Source organism: Symphalangus syndactylus, chromosome 1, assembly GCF_028878055.3.
Source record: "Symphalangus syndactylus isolate Jambi chromosome 1, NHGRI_mSymSyn1-v2.1_pri, whole genome shotgun sequence".
Lineage (NCBI taxonomy): Eukaryota > Metazoa > Chordata > Mammalia > Primates > Hylobatidae > Symphalangus > Symphalangus syndactylus.
Window position 1 is genome coordinate 9,630,699 of NC_072423.2, and position 18,768 is coordinate 9,649,466.

Here is an 18,768-nt window from a genome sequence, read left to right on the forward strand (position 1 = left end):
CCACAATTTTCTTATCCATTCATCAGTTAATGGACATTTGGGTTGCTTCCACTTTTTAGCTAACATGAACAATGCTGCCATGAGCATTCCTGTTCAAGTTCTTGTAAGATCATATGTTTTCATTTCTCTTGATGGATACACATAAGTGGGATTTCTAGAGTGTATGGTCAGTCTATGTTTAGCATTTTGAGGAACTGCCAGATTAGTTTCTCTAGCAGGTGTATCATTTCAAATTCCCACCAGCAGTATATGAAGGTCCCAATATCTCCACATTCCCAACAACATTTACGTTCCTTTTCCATTTAAATTATAGTGATCTGTTGGGTGTGAAGTGGTATCTCCTTGGGGCGTTGATGTGCATTTCACTGATGACCAATGATGGTGCACATCTTTTTATGTGCTTGTTTATATTGTATATCTTCTTTGGAAATATGTTTATTCAAATTTTTAACTGCTTTTTAATAATAGTTTGGTTCTCACTGTTGAGTTGTAAAACTCTTTTATATAGTCTGGATTCAAGTCCTTATCCTAACCAAGGGAAGCCGTAACAGACGGTACCTGGAAAAACAGAATGCTCCCACCCAAATACTGCACTTTTCCAATGGCCTTAGCAAGTGGCACACCAGTAGATTATATCCTGTGCCTGGCTTGGTGGGTCCCACGACCACGGACCCTTGCTCACTGCTAGCGCAGCAGTCTGAGATTGACCTGCTAGCCTGGCAGGGGGAGGGGTGTCCACCATTGCTGAGGCTTGAGGAGGAAAACAAAGCAGCCAGGGAAGCTCTAACAGGGTGGGGCCCACCACAGCTCAGCAAGGCCTGCTGCCTCTGTAAACTCCACCACTTGGGGCAAGGCATAGCTGAACAAAAGGTGGCAGAAACTTCTGCAGACTTAAATGTCCCTGTCTGACAGCTCTGAAGAGAGCAGTGGTTCTCCCAGCATGGTGTTTGAGCTTGGAGAACAGACAGACTGCCTCATCAAATGGGTCCCTGACTGCCATGTAGCCTAACTGGTAGGAACCTTCCATTAGGAGCCGACTGACACCTCATAGAGTTGGGTCCTCCTCTCGGATGAAGCTTCCAGAGAAAGGATCAGGCAGCAATATTTGCTGTTCTGCAATATTTGCAGCCTCTGCTGGTGATACCCAGGCAAACAGGGTCTGGAGTGGACCTCCAGCAAACTCCAACAGACCTGCAGCTGAGGGACCTGACTGTTAAAAGGAAAGCTAACAAACAGAAAGGAATAGCATCAACAACAACAAGAAGGACATCCACACCAAAACCCCATCTGTAGGTCACCAACATCAAACACCAAAGGTAGATAAAACCACAAAGATGGGGAGAAACCAGAGCAGAAAAGCTGAAAATTATAAAAACAAGGGCACCTCTTCTCCTCCAAAGGACCAAGGCTCCTCGCCAGCAAAAGAACAAAGCTGGATGGAGAATGATTTGACAAGTTGACAGAAGTAGGTTTCAGAAGGTCGGTAATGACAAACTTCTCCGAGCTAAAGGAGGATGTTTGAACCCATCGCAAGGACTAAAAACCTTGAAAAAAGACTAGACGAACGGCTAACTAGAATAAACAGTGTAGAGAATACCTTAAATGACCTGATGGAGCTGAAAACCATGGCATGAGAACTACGCGATGCATGCCCAAGCTTCAATAGCCAATTTGATCAAGTGGAAGAAAGGGTATCAGTGATTGAAGATCAAATGAATGAAATAAAGAAAGAAGAGAAGTTTAGAGAAAACACAGTAAAAAGAAATGAACAAAGCCTCCATGAAATATGCAATTCTGTGAAAAGACCAAATCTCCATTTGATTGGTGTACCTGAAAGTGACGGGGAGAATGGAATCAAGTTGAAAAACACTCTTCAGGATATTATCCAGGAGAACTTCATTAACCTAGCAAGACAAGCCAACATTCAAATTCATATAATACAGAGAAAACCACAAAGATACTCCTCGAGAAGAGCAACCCCAAGACACATAATTATCAGATTCACCAAGGTTGAAATGAAGGAAAAAATGTTAAGGGCAGTCAGAGAGAAAGGTCAGGTTACCCACAAAGGGAAGCCCATCAGACTAACAGCGGATCTCTTGGCAGAAACTCTGAAAGCCAGAAGAGAGTGGGGGCCAATATTCAACATTCTTAAAGAAAAGAATTTTCAATCCAGAATTTCATATCCAGCCAAACTAAGCTTCATAAGTGAAGGAGAAATAAAATCTTTTTCAGACAAGCAAATGCTGAGAGATTTTGTCACCACCAGGCCTGCCTTACAAGAGGTCCTGAAGGAAGCACTAAACATGGAAAGGAGCAACCGGTACAAGCCACTGCAAAAACATGCCAAATTGTAAAGATCATCAACACTAGGAAGAAACTGCATCAACTAATGGGCAAAATAACCACCTAACATCATAAAGACAGGATCAAATTGACACATAACAGTATTAACCTTAAATGTAAATGGGCTAAATGTCCCAATTAAAAGACACAGACTGGCAAATTGGATAAAGAGTCAAGACCCATCAGTGTGCTATATTCAGGAGACCCATTGCATATGCAGAGAAACAAATAGGCTCAAAATAAAGGGATGGAGGAAGATCTATCAAACAAATGGAAAGCAAAAAAAAAAAAAAAAAAAAAAAAAGCAGGGGTTGCAATCCTAGTCTCTGATAAAACAGACTTTAAACCAACAAAGATCAAAAGAGACACAAAAGGCCATTACATAATGGTAAAGGGATCAATTCAACAAGAAGAGCTAACTATCTTAAATATATATGCACCCAATACAGGAGCACCCAGATTCATAAAGCAAGTCCTTAGAGACATACAAAGAGACTTAGACTCCCACACAATAATAATGGAAGATTTTAACACCCCACTGTCAATATTAGACAGATCAATGAGACAGAAGGTTAACAAGGATATCCAGGACTTGAACTCAGCTCTACACCAAGCAGACCTAACAGACATCTACAGAACTCTCCACCCCACATCAACAGAATATACATTCTTCTCAGCACCATATCACACTTATTCCAAAATTGACCACATAGTTGGAAGTAAAACACTCCCCAGCAAATGTAAAAGAACAGAAATCACAACAAACTGTCTCTCAGACCACAGTGCAATCAAATTAGAACTCAGGACTAAGAAACTCAAAACCACCCACCTGCATGGAAACTTAACAACCTGCTCCTAAAGGACTACTGGGTAAATAACGAAATGAAGGCAGAAATAAAGATGTTCTTTGAAACCAATGAGAACAAAGACACAATGTACCAGAATCTCTGGGACACATTTTAAGCAGTGTGTAGAGGGAAATTTACAGCACTAAATGCCCACAAGAGAAAGCAGGAAAGATCTAAAATCAACACCCTAACATTACAATTAAAAGAACTAGAGAAGCAAGAGCAAACAAACTCAAAAGCTAGCAGAAGGCAAAAAATAACTAAGATCAGAGCAGAACTGAAGGAGATAGAGACACAAAAACCCTTCAAAAAAATCAATGAATCCAGGAGGTGGTTTCTTGAAAAGATCCACAAAATATTCAGACTGCTAGCAAGACTGCTAAAGAAAAAAAGAGACAGACTCAAATAGACACAATAAAAAATGATGAAGGGGATATCACCACTGATCCCACAGAAATACAAACTACCATCAGAGAATACTATAAACACCTCTATGCAAATAAACTAGAAAATCTAGAAGAAATGGATAAATTCCTGGACATACACACCCTCCCAAGACTAAACCAGGAAGAAGTTGAATCCCTGAATAGACCAATAACATGCTCCGAAATTGAGGCAATAATTAATACCCTATCAACCAAAAAAAGTCTAGGACCAGACGGATTCACAACCAAATTCTACCAGAGGTACAAAGAGGAGCTGGTACCATTCCTTCTGAAACTATTTCAACCAACAGAAAAAAAGGGAATCCTCCCTAACTCATTTTATGAGGCCAACATCATCCTGATACCAAAGCCTGGCAGAGACACAACAAAAAAAGAATTTTAAACAATATCCCTGGTTAACATTGATGCAAAAATCCTAAATAAAATACTAGCAAACCGAATCCAGCAGCACATCGAAAAGCTTATCCACCACAATCAAGTTGGCTTCATCCCTGGGATGCAAGGCTGGTTCAACATACACAAGTCAATAAACATAATCCATCACATAAACAGAACCAATGACAAAAACCACATGATTATCTCAACAGATGCAGAAAAAGCCTTCTACACAATTCAACAGCCCTTCATGCTAAAAACTCTCAATAAACTAGGTATTGATGGAACATATCTCAAAATAATAAGAGCTATTTATGACAAACCCACAGCCAATATCATACTGAATTGGCAAAAACCGGAAGCATTCCCTTTGAAAACTGGCCCAAGATAGGGATGCCCTCTCTCACCACTCCTATTCAACATAGTGTTGGAAGTTCTGGCCAGGGCAGTCAGGCAAAAGAAAGAAATAAAGAGTATTCAATTACAAAAAGAGGAAGTCAAATTGTCCCTGTTTGCAGATGACGTGATTGTATGTTTAGAAAACCCCATTGTCTCAGCCCAAAATATCCTTAAGCTGATAAGCAACTTCAGCAAAGTCTCAGGATACAAAATCAAAGTGCAAAAATCACAACCAATTTTTATTCTTATACACCAGTAACAGACAAACAGAGAGCCAAATCATGAGTGAACTCCCATTCACAATTGCTACAAAAAGAATAAAATACCTAGGAATCCAACTTACAAGGGATGTGAAGGACCTCTTCAAGAACTACAAACCACTGCTCAATGAAATAAAAGAGGAGACAAACAAATGGAAGAACATTCCACGCTCATGGATAGGAAGAAATTTGTAGATTCAATGCCATCCCCATCAAGCTACCAATGATTTTCTTCACAGAATTGGAAAATACTACTTTAAAGTTCATATGGAACCAAAAAACAGCCCGCATTGCCAAGACAAGCCTAAGCAAAAAGAACAAAGCCGGAGGTATCACACTACCTGACTTCAAACAATACTACAATGCTACAGTGACCAAAACAGTATGGTACTGGTACCACAACAGATATGTAGACCAATGGAACAGAACAGAGGCCTCAGAAATAACACCACACATCTACAACCATCTGATCTTTGACAAACCTGACAAAAACAAGAAATGGGGAAAGGATGCCCTATTTAATAAATGGTGCTGGGAAAACTGGCTAGCCATATGTAGAAAGCTGAAACTGGATCCCTTCCTTACACCTAATACAAAAATTAATTCAAGATAGATTAAAGACTTAAATGTTAGACCTAAAACCACAAAAACCCTAGAAGAAAACCTAGGCAATACCATTCAGGACATAGGCATGGGCAAGGACTTCACGAGTAAAACACCAAAAACAATGGCAACAAAACCCAAAATAGACAAATGGGATCTAATCAAACTACCATCAGAGTGAACAAGCAACCTACAGAATGGGAGAAAATTTTTGCACTCTACCCATCTGACAAAGGGCTAATATCCAGAATCTACAAAGAACTTAAAATTTACAAGAAAAAATCAAACAATCCCATCAAAAAGTGAGCAAAGGATATGAACAGACACTTCTCAAAAGAAGACATTTATGTAGCCAACAGACACATGAAAAAATGCTCATCATCACTGGTCATCAGAGAAATGCAAATCAAAACCACGATGAGATACCATCTCATCCCAGTTAGAATGGCGATCATTAAAAAGCCAGGTAACAAGAGATGCTGGAGAGGATGTGGAGAAATAGGAATGGTTTTACACTGTTGGTGGGAGTGTAAACTAATTCAACCATTGTGGAAGACAGTGTGGCGATTTCTCAATGATCTACAACTAGAAATACCATTTGACCCAGTGATCCCATTACTGGGTATATACTCAAAGGATTATAAATCATGCTACTTTAAAGACACATACACATGTATGTTTATTGCAGCACTATTCACAATAGCAAAGACTTGGAACCAACCCAAATGTCCATCAATGATAGGCTGGATTAAGAAAATGTGGCACATATACAGCATGGAATACTATGCAGCCATAAAAATGGATGAGTTTATGTCCTTTGCAGGGACATGGATGCAGCTGGGAACCATCATTCTGAGCAAACTATCGCAAGGACAGAAAACCAAACACCACATGTTCTCACTCATAGGTGGGAATTGAACACTGAGAACACTTGGACACAGGGCGGGGAACATCACACACCGGGGTCTGTCATGGGGTGGGGGGCAGGGGCAGGGATAGCATTAGGAGAAATACCTATTATTATTACTAACCCAATCACTTTACTGTGTGTTATTTTATCATCCTCTTTCCCTATAAGGTCAGTAGTATTGTTCTTCCTTTATCTTGATTTTAGTCATTTAATTCTTTTCTGTTTTTCTTGGTCGGTCTTGTTAAGGCTTTTTCAACCTTTTAAAGGTTTTCAAAGACTGACTTTTGGTTTCATTGATTTTTTGCTATTCTGTTTCTGTTCTCTAGTTCATCTGTTTCCACGTTAAACTTTATTGTTTCCTTCTTTCTGCTAGCTTTGGATTTAGTTGGCTCTTTTTTTTTTTCTAGTGTCTCAAGATTGAAGGTTATATTATTGATTTGAGATACTTCTTCTTTTTCAACATAGGTGTTTACAACTATAACCTTCTCCCTGAGCCCTGCTTTTGTTACTTCTCTTGATTTTTGGTATCTTTTTAACTCACCACCGTGGTTTCCTATTTAGCTTTTGATTTCTTTTTGGATCCATTCGTTATTTAGGAGCATGTGTTCAATTTCAACATATCTGTGAATGTCCCAAGCTCCCTTCTGTTATTGATTTCTAATTCCCTTCCACTGTTGTCAGAGAATATATTTTGTATATCGTCAGTCCTTTGAAATCAAATTGGATGTGTTTGATAGTGTAATGTAGAATGTACTTAGAGAATGCTTCCTGTACACTTGAGAGCTGTTGCTGTGTAGAGAGCTCTATGGATACCTGTTAGGCATAGATGATGTACACTGTCGTCAAGTTTTCTTTCTCCTTGCTAATCTTCTATGTCTTCTATTCATTATTGAAAATGAGGTCTTCAGGTCTCCTACTAGTGTTGAAGTATCTATTTCTGCCTTGGATTCTGTCCATTTTGGCTTCATGTAGTTTCGGACTTTGTTGTCAAATGCAGATATGCTTATTTGTTTGTTTGTTTACTTTTCTGAGACAAGGCCTCACTCTGTCACCCAGGCTGGAGTACAGTGGTACAATCTCAGCTCACCGCAACCTCTGCCTCCCAGGCTCAAGCATCCTCCCACTTCAGCTTCCTGAGTAGCTGGGATTACAGACACACACCACCACACCTGAATAATTTTTTGTATTTTTAGTAGAGACGGGGTTTCACCATGTTGCCCAGGCTAGTCTCAAACTTCTGAGCTCAAGCAATCCACCAACTTGGGCTCCAGAATTACTACAATTACAGGCATGAGCCACCACACCCGGCCTTATAATTGTTATATCTTCTTGATGGGTTGACATTTTTATTATTATAAAAGTATTTCTTTGTCTCTATTAACAAATTTTGTGTTAAAGCCTATTGTATCTGATATTAGCATAGCCAACCCAGCTCTATTTGGTTGCAAATATGTTTGCATGGCATATATTGTTCCATCCTTTTATTCTCAGCCTATTTGTGTCTTTTATTCTACTGTGATTCTGTTGCAGACTGCACATAGTTGGAAGATTTTTTAATGCATTCTGCCAGTCTCTGCCTTTTAATTGAAGCATTTCATCCATTTAATGTAATTACTAGTAAAGCAAGATTTATATATGCCATTTTCTCTATGTCTTACATCTTTTTTTCCAGTTCCTTCATCATTGCCTTCTTTTGTGTTGAATAGTTATTTCCTACTGTACCATTTTAAGCTTCTTGTCATTTCCTTTACTATGTATAGTCATTTTCCTAGTGGTTACTCTCACAATCCCAATTACCATTCCAAATGACACAAGTCCCTTCCAAGTTAATGCCAACTTAATTTTAATAGTATACAAAACTTTATTCCTATATAGCTTCATTCTTGTCCCGCATATGGTGTTTTTTCACACATTATATATCTATAAATAGTGTGCCAATCAACATACATTTAAGTTATTATATTATTCAGTTGTCTTTTTCATTGCAGAGGAAATAAAAGGTGTAATTACAAGCAAATGTACAAACATACACTCTTTCCTATATACTTATGTGGTTATCTTTTCTGGTGCTCTTTATTTCTTCATTTGGAATGGAGTTACTGTTTAATTTTCTTTCATTTCAGCCTGAAGGACTCCTTTTAGTATTTCTTGTGGGTTAGGTCTGTTAGCAGCAAACTATCTCAGCTTTCATTTATCTGGAAATGTGTTAATTTTTTTCTTTATATTTAAAGGCTAGTTTTGCAGGATATAGAATTCTTGGCCAGGTGCGGTGGCTCACACCTGTAATCCCAGCACTTTGGGAGGCCAAGGCGGGTGGATCACGAGGTCAGGAGATTGAGACCATTCTGGCTAACATGGTGAAACCCCATCCTACTAAAAAATACAAAAAAATTAGCCGGGCACAGTGGCAGGTGCCTGTAGTCCCAACTACCCGGGAGGCTGAGGCAGGAGAATGGCAGGAACTCGGGAGGCAGAGTTTGCAGTGAGCAGATATCGCACCACTGCACTCCAGCCTGGGAGACAGAGCTAGACTCTGTCTCAAAAAAAAAAAAAAAAAAAAAAGAATTCTTGGTTAAGGCTGGGTGCGGTGGCTAACGCCTGTAATCCCAGCACTTTGGGAGGCCGAGGCGAGCGGATCACAAGGTCAAGAGATCAAGACCATCCTGACCAACATGGTGAAACCCTATCTCTACTAAAAATGCAAAAATTAGCTGGGCATGGTGGCAGGCACCTGTAGTCCCAGCTACTCAGGAGGCTGAGGCAGGAGGATCACTTGAACCCGGGAGACGGACTTTGCAGTGAGCTGAGATCACGCCACTGCACTCCAGCCTGGTGACAGAGCAAGACTCCATCTCAAAGAAAGAAAAAAAAAGAATTCTTGGTTAAGAGTTGGTTTTTTTCTTTCAGTACTTTGAATATGTCATCCCACTGCCTTGTATCATTGTTTTGATGAGAAGTTAGCTATTAATCACACAATTGTGGTGTAACAATTCACTTCTCTCTTGGTGCTTTCAATAGCTTTCTCTTTGTCTTTCAACAGTTTAATTATCATATTGGCTGTTCTTGCATTATTAAAAAGAAATACCCAAGACTGGGTAATTTATAAAGAAAAGAGGTTTAGGTGGCTCATGGTTCTGCAGGCTTTACAGAAGTATGGTGCCAGCCTCTGCATGCCTTCCAGTGAAGCCTCAGGAAGCTTTCAATTATGGTGGAGGGTGAACAGGGAATAGACACATCGCCTGACAAAAGCAGGAGCAAGCAAGAGTGAGTGGGCAGGGAGAAAGTGCCACACAGGTTTAAATGACCATCTCTCACAAGAACTCACTGTCATGAAGATAGCACCAAGCCATGAGGGAGCCACCCCCATCATTTAAACACTCCCATCCCCATGACGTAAACACTCCCACCAGGCCCACCTCCAGCCGTGGGGATTACAATTGAACATGAGATTCAGGTGGGGACAAATATCCAAACTACATCAATTAAGATGTGTCTGGGCATGCATCTCTTTGAAATTCTCCTATCTGGAGTTTATTGAGCTTCTTGGATGTTGGACACATGTCTTTTATCAAATTTATAGAGTTTCAATGACCAAGGGCATAAAACATATAATAATTCAGTCTTAAAACAGTCTATTAAAACAAAAACTACCACATAGCATCTTTCCGGTAACTCTGCTACTCAGGGGGGTTTCCTCTTAATAAAGCTTCTGCCTGATCACTCATTTGCCACTTGATATTTTTGTCAATTTGTCTTGTCAACAATCTATCTTGTTTTTTTGTTTTTTTCTGAGACAGTTTCACTCCTGCTGCCCAGGCTGGAGTGCAATGGCATTATCTCGGCTCACTGAAACCTCCACCTCCCAGGTTCAAGTGATTCTCCTGCCTCAGCCTTCCAAGTAGCTGGGATTACAGGTGCATGCCACCACGCCCAGCTAATTTTTGTATTTTTAGTAGAGACAGGGTTTCACCATGTGGCCAGGCTGGTCTCGAACTCCTGACCTCAGGTGATCTGCCTGCTTCAGCCTCCCAAAGTGCTGGGATTACAGGCATAAGCCACCGCGCCCAGCCTATCTTCTTACTTAAAATTATATGGTTACATTCCTTGGGTGACAAGAAATATATATTACATTTGCTTTTATTCCTGACAATGCCTAACATGGTGAATTGCACACAGGTGTTCAAAAAAAGTTTATTGATTGGCGAAATGAAAAAAAGGTTTCAACTTAAAGAAACTTTCATTTTGGGACCACAACTATTATTCATTAAGGTAATGTAATCTTCCTGAAATCATATTTATGAAGCGCTTTCTTGTAAGAGACAATTTATAGTAACTTATACATTCAACGTGAACCCTATCAGCATATTCTTTATTTTTTGATTATTCACATAATGCATTTAAGATTTATGGATATTTACTTTACCAGTATTCTGTACCTAGAGTGTAATCACCCTAGGTAGAAACAAATTTCTGAAATTTCATTTATTCCTTCCCCACCTATTATTTCTTAACAGACATTCATCATACACTTAATTTAGACTTCAGAGGATAGAATGCCATTTATAAATATATTAATACCTTTATTTGAAGTCTTTGCAAGCATTTTCTTCTCTCACAGTTATTCCCAAAAGGTCAAATGTGTTTAATCACATTTTACAAAATAGAATAAAAGGCAATTAGCAGCTTTCAGTGTACCAATTTAAGTTTTTTAAATGACAGCTTTAAAACTTAATAATATACTCCTCAGGAAAGCTCTATGTACAAAAAATAACACCTGCACAAAATTATTTCATGAACACCACTTCTCAGGCCTGGTCCCCCAAACTGTAGAATCCCAGAATCTTAGAAAATATCTTAATGGACACGTGCTACAACATCCCAGCCAAGGAAGGGTGCAAGGGTCTAAGCGGGGCTCCCAGAGCAGAGGACTCACCACCGTCAGAAACAGCCTGTATCCCCTTCGCAGACTCTAAAATTCCTATTGTTACAGTTACGAATGGTTTAAGAACAAAGAAAGGAACATTACTGCCTGCACCCACCAATACCTACCAATTATCTTAAAAAAGATTGCAGGTGTTAAGGGTCAGGAGACAGAGGCAGAGAATTCCTTCTCTACATCCCATCGACGTGTGGATGGGCTTCTTGGATGAGCGTGGTGAGAGTTCTGAGTTCAACTAAACACAGGACGGATGAGCAGGTGAGTCGCAAGGGGTTGGGGGCAAAGCCATGGGAATCGGGCTCTGATTATGAAGGAGGGCAATGGATCAGCAGAGCCCAGGAAAGTCCTCAAAGACACAGACGGTGGAGGGACTTTGTGCAAGGCCAAGAGAAGCCTGTCTGGCGAGAGGCCAGTGAGGTAAAATGTGCGATGCTACGGAAAGGGGAGACACCTCGAGCTGCAACGCACCCTCACGGGATGGATGCCCCAGCAACTACCTAAGCCATCATATATCCCCGTGTTTATGCATTTACAAGAAAACCATCAACCCTGGATTTTTCCTGCAATATTAAGTAATATCTTATTCTATCATTAAATAGTACCTACACCTTGATATGATGATACTGGAATATGCAGTTTTAAAATGGCTTCAACTGAAGACGTAATATTCTCTTAACTGCTAAGTCTACGAATTCTTTAAATAAGTATTTTTCACTTAAAAAAAACGTAAATGACCCACCGATCTTATTTACACCATAATTGCAGTCATTTTTGTATTTGTTTTTAAAATTATCTTAACCACAGATAACAACACCAATGAACCAGAATCTTTTCTCTTGCATATAGAGAAAATCGTATCAAGGCCAGGCGCGGTGGCTCACGCCTGTAATCCCAGCACTTTGGGTGGCCGAGGTGGGCGGATCACAAGATCAGGAGATTGAGATCATCTTGGCCAACATGGTGAAACCCCATCTCCACTAAAATACAAAAAAATCAGCCAGGCATGGTGGCGCATGCCTGTAATTCCAGCTACTTGGGAGGCTGAGGCAGGGGAATCACTTGAACCTGGGAGGCAGACGTTGCAGTGAGCTGAGATCGTGCCACTGCACTCCAGCCGGGCAACAGAGCAAGACTCCATCTCAAAAAAAAAAAAAAAGAAAGAAAAAGAAAGAAAGAAGGAAAGAAGAAAGAAAAGAAAGAAAAGAAAGAAAGAAAGAAAGAAAGAAAGAAAGAAAGAAAGAAAAAAGAGAAAGAGAAAGAAAGATCATATCAAATGTGTGTAAGTATGCAGAAGGAAAATAGCTTCTTCTTACTAAATAAAATAATCAGCAAGCCAAAGTGGAAAGAAAAATTAGGCAACTCTCTGCAGCATTACAGATGTGGCTAGAGGAAGTCACTATAAAGCAGACAATATTAAAAGTCGTTACACTTGAAATCTATTGATTTTATCTCAGTGTCTTTTAAAATTTTGATCACTACAGAAGGGAGATACTAGACTGGAACAATCTCAGGACCCAGATGTAATATTCTGTGGCCAAGTCCTTTATTTTAGGCTCACTGCCACATCCGTCTCCTGGGTTCAAGCGATTCTCCTGCCTCAGCCTCCCAAGTAGCTGGGATTACAGGCACCCATCACCACACCCATTTAACTTTTCTATTTTTAGTAGAGACAGGGTTTCACCATGTTGCTCAGGCAGGTCTCGAACTCCTGACCTCATTATCTCACCACCTCAGCCTCCCAAAGTGCTGGGATTACAGGTGTGAGCCACTGCACCCGGCCAGGGGGATTTTCTATATAGATAATCATGTCTGCTGTAAATAGAGACAATTTAATCCCTCTTTTCTGCTCTATATGCTTTTCTTTCTTTTTCTTGCCTTATTGCAGTGACTACAACTTCCATACCATGTTAAATAAGAACAGATGTCCTTGCCTTTTTCCTTATCTAAGGGAAAAGCATTCCGTCTTTCACTATTAAAACAAGATGTTAGCTCTAGAGTTTTATTGTAGATGCTATTTATTAAATTGAGGACATTTTCCTCTATTCCTAGGTTACTGAGAATTTTTTTAAACACAAATGAGTGCTGGATTTTGTCAAATGCTTCTTCTGTGTCAATTATGATAGTCCAATTTTCCTTTAGTAGGCTGCTAATATGGCAGATTATATAGACTGATTTTTCACTGTTGATCCAGCCTTGCATTCCTGGAATAAACCCTTCTTGGTAATGGTATATAATTCTTTTTAAACCTTTCTGGATATGATTTATCAACATTTTGTTGAAGATTTTGTGTTTATATCCATGAGAAATAGAGGTCTGTAGTTTTATTTTTCATTTTGTATTTTCTTTATTGACATATACTAAAAGTACATTATTGTCATATGAAAGTCTGGGAACAATTTTATATTTGTAAAAGAATCCTTACCTGAAAAAAGATTTGGAATTGCCAGGCTAAATGGTCACTTTACCAGGCTAAATGTCCCTTTCATATTTATGGAAATATAATTCAATTTATGAAGAATATTCAGGTATTAGAGAGCGATAAAAAGACATTCTAGTGAAGGTATCAGGCATCAGTAACTTTAAAAAGCACATACTTATCCAAGCGGAAAAAAGCTAGTTACCTAAAATGGGGGCATCAGTTTGCCTTCTGACTTTTTTCTAGTAACATTCAAAATTGTAAGCTGGGTCTAGAGATATCTTAATAAAAATATACTGCAATAAAGTAATTTCATCTCACATTGTTTTTCAGGTATAAAGGCAACAAATTAATATTCTCAAATATGCAGTAACTAAAGAATACAGTGTCTTCAAGAACTTTATGGGAACAGAAAATTATTTCCATTTTGTTTGGAAAAAAAAGCACACTCTTAAACTAGAGCATTTCGAGGAAAAATTTTATTTTCAATTCAAGAAAACTGGTTCCAATCACAAAGGCCAATTATATTTCATGCAGAACACAGAGGTAGGATGATGGAGGATGACTGGATTTGGCATTAACTGGATTAATACAAACTCTTAGTTTTTTGGCTTTTGGCTTTGCCAGCTTACTGGCATTCATGCTAGATCTATAAATAATGAGATAAATTGTATGGCCAGCTCTCTAGAGAATAATTATAACAGTGTCTGGCATAAGAAGATCCACGTTCAGCACAGCTTTCATATCAGCATTTGAACAATCACATTGTATTAGTCCATTTTCACATTGCTGATAAAGACATACCCGAAACTGGGCAATTTACTAAAGAAAGTGGTTTAATTGACTTACATTTCCACGTGGTGGGGAAGCCTCACAATCATGGCAGAGACCAAGGAGGAGCAAGTCACATCTTACATGGATGGCAGCAGGCAAAGAGAGAATGTACCAGCAGGGGAAACGCCAGATGTTTATAAAATCATCAGATCTCGTGAGAACTCACTATCACGAGAACAGTATGAGAGAAACCGTCCCGTCCCCATAATTCAATTATCTCCACCTGCCGGTCCTTGACACATGAGGATTATTACAATTCAAGGTGAGATTTGGGCGGGGACACAGAGCCAAACCATATCACACCTTATTAAAATTTAGAAATACAGTACACAGAGTTTTTTTTCCTTACTCATACTACTTATGTTATCAGAAGATACTTAATTTAAAAACTTTAAGTGCAGGGAAAGTTTATTTATCTCTTAGAGATAATAATGTTAAAAATTAGCAGTCACATAGAAAGACATGCAAATATTTAAACACTGAGTTTAAACACTGGGTTCAAAACTTCACATCTAACAATGTTGAGTACTATTTTAACCCTTAGCATTTGAGGGAAACAAATTGAATGCATAGGTGCTCTCTTCCACCAAGATATTTTATTTTATTCTTTTGAGGGGAAAATTATAATAATCTCTGAAAGTCTTACAAGTTATTAAACTCCTTCATGCTTTTGAAAACTTATGAATTTCTGTAGCTAGGGTAATGTAATAGTTAAACAGATATTTTATGGATCTGATCAATGTAAGCAATAAAAATTCTGAATGATTTAAATTCCATGTAAACAATTTTTTCACAGAACCATAGAAGCTTAGACTTTAAAAGACCATCTGCTCAATTTGACTGGTTATCTGCTCCGAAAATGCAGATACTATTTATTTTAAAAAGCCTAAACTCCACCTTCACCTTCAAACCAATTAAATCAGGTAGTAGATCTCACAAGGTGGTCTCTGGACCAGCTGCAAATCCTTGGGCCCCATCCCAAATCTACTGAATGAGAAATTCTGGAGATGTGGCCAACAATCTGTATTCAACAAGCTCTGCAGGTGATTCTGATGCTTGAAAAAATATGAGAATCTCTGATCCAAGGTAAGGCCAGAGCATCACGGGGACTTTCAACTGCCCAGCTTATTCAACTGTGCAGCCAGCTTCAAACTCACTGACCTTTTCCAAATCCTTCTTGTGTGCACGAGGATACCCAAGACAGCACTTCAGTAGCAATGAAACAACAGAATTCAGCCCAAACCCTCAGTACCCTAATGCAACAACAGAATTCAGCCCAAACCCTCAGTACCCTAATGAAACAACAGAATCCAGCCCAAACCCTCAGTACCCTAATTAAACAACAGAATTCAGCCCAAACCCTCGGTACCCTAATGAAACAACAGAATCCAGCCCAAACCCTCGGCATCCTAATCAAACAACAGAATCCAGCCCAAACCCTCGGTATCCTAATGAAACAACAGAATTCAGCCCAAACCCTCGGTACCCTAATGTTCATTTTATCCTTTCTACAATGCTCCACAATGACTCTCCTCGCTTAGGCAGACAGAACTGAAGAGATTACAAGATTTGTTCAATCTTACCCAAGAAAACTTTGGATTTCTATATCTCATTGTCAAATTTTGAATCTCTATGTGCTCTATGGCAATAAAATGTGACTCTTAGAAAACCAAAATATGAAAACTAACATTTACACATCCATTTCTGTCTTATAAATATTTCTAGATTATAATCCAATTTTATTTCAATGGAATGACTAAGTTTGATTCTTTACACGTTAGCCCTATTTTGAAAACATCTCAAATCTAAGAATCTGTGTATTCACTCAGTGTCTACCATGTAAAAGTTCCTCTGGGGCCCATGAGGCTGTGAAGAACACAGGGCACGTGGGCCTGAGGACGCTACGGAAGCCTCTTTTGTAACCTCGCCCTGAGCCAGAACACTGAGACCTATTTCTGGAGCTACATCGACACACCAGCAAATCCTCTCTAGAAGGAAAATGACATGCTTTCTATTTTAAAAAACACTCTCATCGTCAAAGCTAGGTGACCCTGAAACAATGTTCCCAAACAGCATTTGTGTACCCTGTTTCCTTTCTTTCCAATAAAATGGGCAGATTTACACTGAAGAGCAACACATTTAGCCCGGCTCCCACCCCCACTCTTCTGCTTTCTTGGATCTTTGCTATTTCTAAATGGAGACTTTGTGTAACGAGTGACCACAATGGCAGGTCACATAGCAAGTCTATCATGCTGATCGTGTCTTTCACTCAGAGTTATGTGCTGCCAAGTCCCCACCTATATTTGACCTTCACACATGAACTCTAGACCAGGAATGATGGAAACTCCGTTCACCTGCTCAAATCTCCTTAGAGGAACAGATGCAGTTCCCGGCCAGAGTAAGTCCAAGGGAGGCACACCCATCACAACTCCACCCAACCTTCCCCGGGCCCAGAGAGCTCCCTGCAGCGGGAGTCAAGTCCCAGCATCGGAATTCCTCTCACTGAGCAGACGGACAAATCTCATCTGCCGAGTCATAACATCTGAGAAGAACGATGCACCCCAGACACCCACAGGGAATGAGTTCTCAGAGATGTGGCCCCCGCTGGGTCCAGAACCCCACTCAAGGCCCTCAGGAGGCCACATGCCAACTGACCTGTTCTACAAACAATGCTATGGAGGAATTGCTGACATGATCTGTTATAAAAATAACTTGCTCATGAAGCTTGCATTTCTGTTAGATGGAAAAGTATTGACAGGATAGCCAAGAAAAAAGTCCTAAGTCCAAACAGAACAACGAGGATATAGAGGTCTGGGGCCAAGCCACTTTGTGAACCCCTCAACATTCACAGAAATTGGAAGATCTCAAGTGTAGAAATATGACCAACTTTAGGAAAAGAGTAGGGAAGAATAAAAACAGACATGTGTACGAGTAATAAAAGAGTGAATGAAGGCGTAATCAGAAGGTCAACACAAATAAAGGATGATAGATTTTTTTGGATTAGTTGTTCTCTAATGATTCTCAACAAATTATTACACAGACATCCAAAGGCCAATGGAGGTAAGAATCGCCTGGCTGAACAGGAGAGGAGGAGCTGGGAGCCTGCTTCTGCCATCAGCTTCATTTCTCCACCCTCCTGGCATAGTCAACGGTCCCCAGAGGTCTCCAGAAGTCCCAGTGCTACAAGATGCAGGCTCTAAGAACCAATCAGAAATGATGTTCTGTGATTCCTCAAACAAGGCAATGAACCCTTAGGTACTTGACACAAGTCCATTACATACTGAAGGCCTTACACATCATCTTTGGTATCCCGTTGCAGAAGTCCTGGGGAACAACACTTACACAGTGCAGGCCGCACAAACACAAATGGGGCCCTGAGAGCTTTGCCTGCAGGGCCTGGGTGGCGCCTGGGGATCTGCCCTTCACTCAGGTTTTGGATGTCTGCCTACTTTGATGCTCACCATACTGGAAAAGTTCTATGTTGGGCCCAGGTCATTCCTCATTAGCACCAGCCACAGGACCATCTGCATTTTTCCCCATTATGTGACACGTTGGCTAGATTGTCCAAAAACAAGCTCACTTGTTTTTGGGCAATCTAGCCAGCAAATAAAGGAGCTTCATAGATCACAATGGTCTTTGGAATGATGACACATAAATAGTTCCAGTGTTCATAATCAATATCCAATATTTTTAAATACAGTACTGTGGTATATGGTGTCCCATAGAAAACCCACAGCAGGCCCCAAAATTCATCCCAGTTCATGGGTTACCATATTGATCACCACTACCTGAGAGTCAAATATTTAAACAGTGGAGCTCAGTTCCAGTCCATTCCATCAGCAAGGGATCTTTTCTTTCCTGTGCCTTCTCTAATTGCGGAGAATTTGGACCTACACAACTTGGCCTGAGAAATCTGTTCTCCAGCAGAAAAGGAGAGGCTTTCTATCCAACAGTGCCAACAAAATCTTGAGCTAACAGTTCAGCTCTTCAAGCAATTGTCTGAATACGGCAAATGGAGCCAACATTGAAAAGATGCAGAGAGAAAATTCAGCTGAGGTTATTTTCAATGAATATAAAGATAAAACTCTCACTGGCCACCTTCTCTTCTTTTTTTTTAATTTTTATTTTTTTGAGACAGAGTTTCACTCTTGTTGCCCAGGCTGGACTGCAATGGCGCAATCTAGACTCATCGCAACCTCCACCTCCCAGGTTCAAGCAATTCTCCTGCCTCAGCCTCCTGAGTAGCTGGGATCACAGGTGTGTGCCACCACACCTGACTAATTTTGTATTTTTAGTAGAGACGGGGGTTTCTCCATGTTGGTCAGGTTGGTCTCGAACTCCCGACCTCAGGTGATCCACCCGCCTCGGCCTCCCAAAGTGCTGGGATTACAG

At 40.0% G+C, this 18,768-nt stretch overlaps 1 long non-coding RNA gene across 1 annotated transcript; it reads right to left on the minus strand.

Moving 5' to 3' along the window:
* Window positions 1–14,003: 14,003 nt before the first annotated feature.
* LOC129491570 (uncharacterized) lies at window positions 14,004–17,955 on the minus strand. The gene is made up of 2 exons (XR_008660583.2): window positions 17,838–17,955; window positions 14,004–17,572 (listed from the first exon to the last, which is right to left on the minus strand). It is a non-coding gene; the product is annotated as an uncharacterized lncRNA (long non-coding RNA).
* Between the last annotated feature and the right edge of the window lie 813 nt (window positions 17,956–18,768).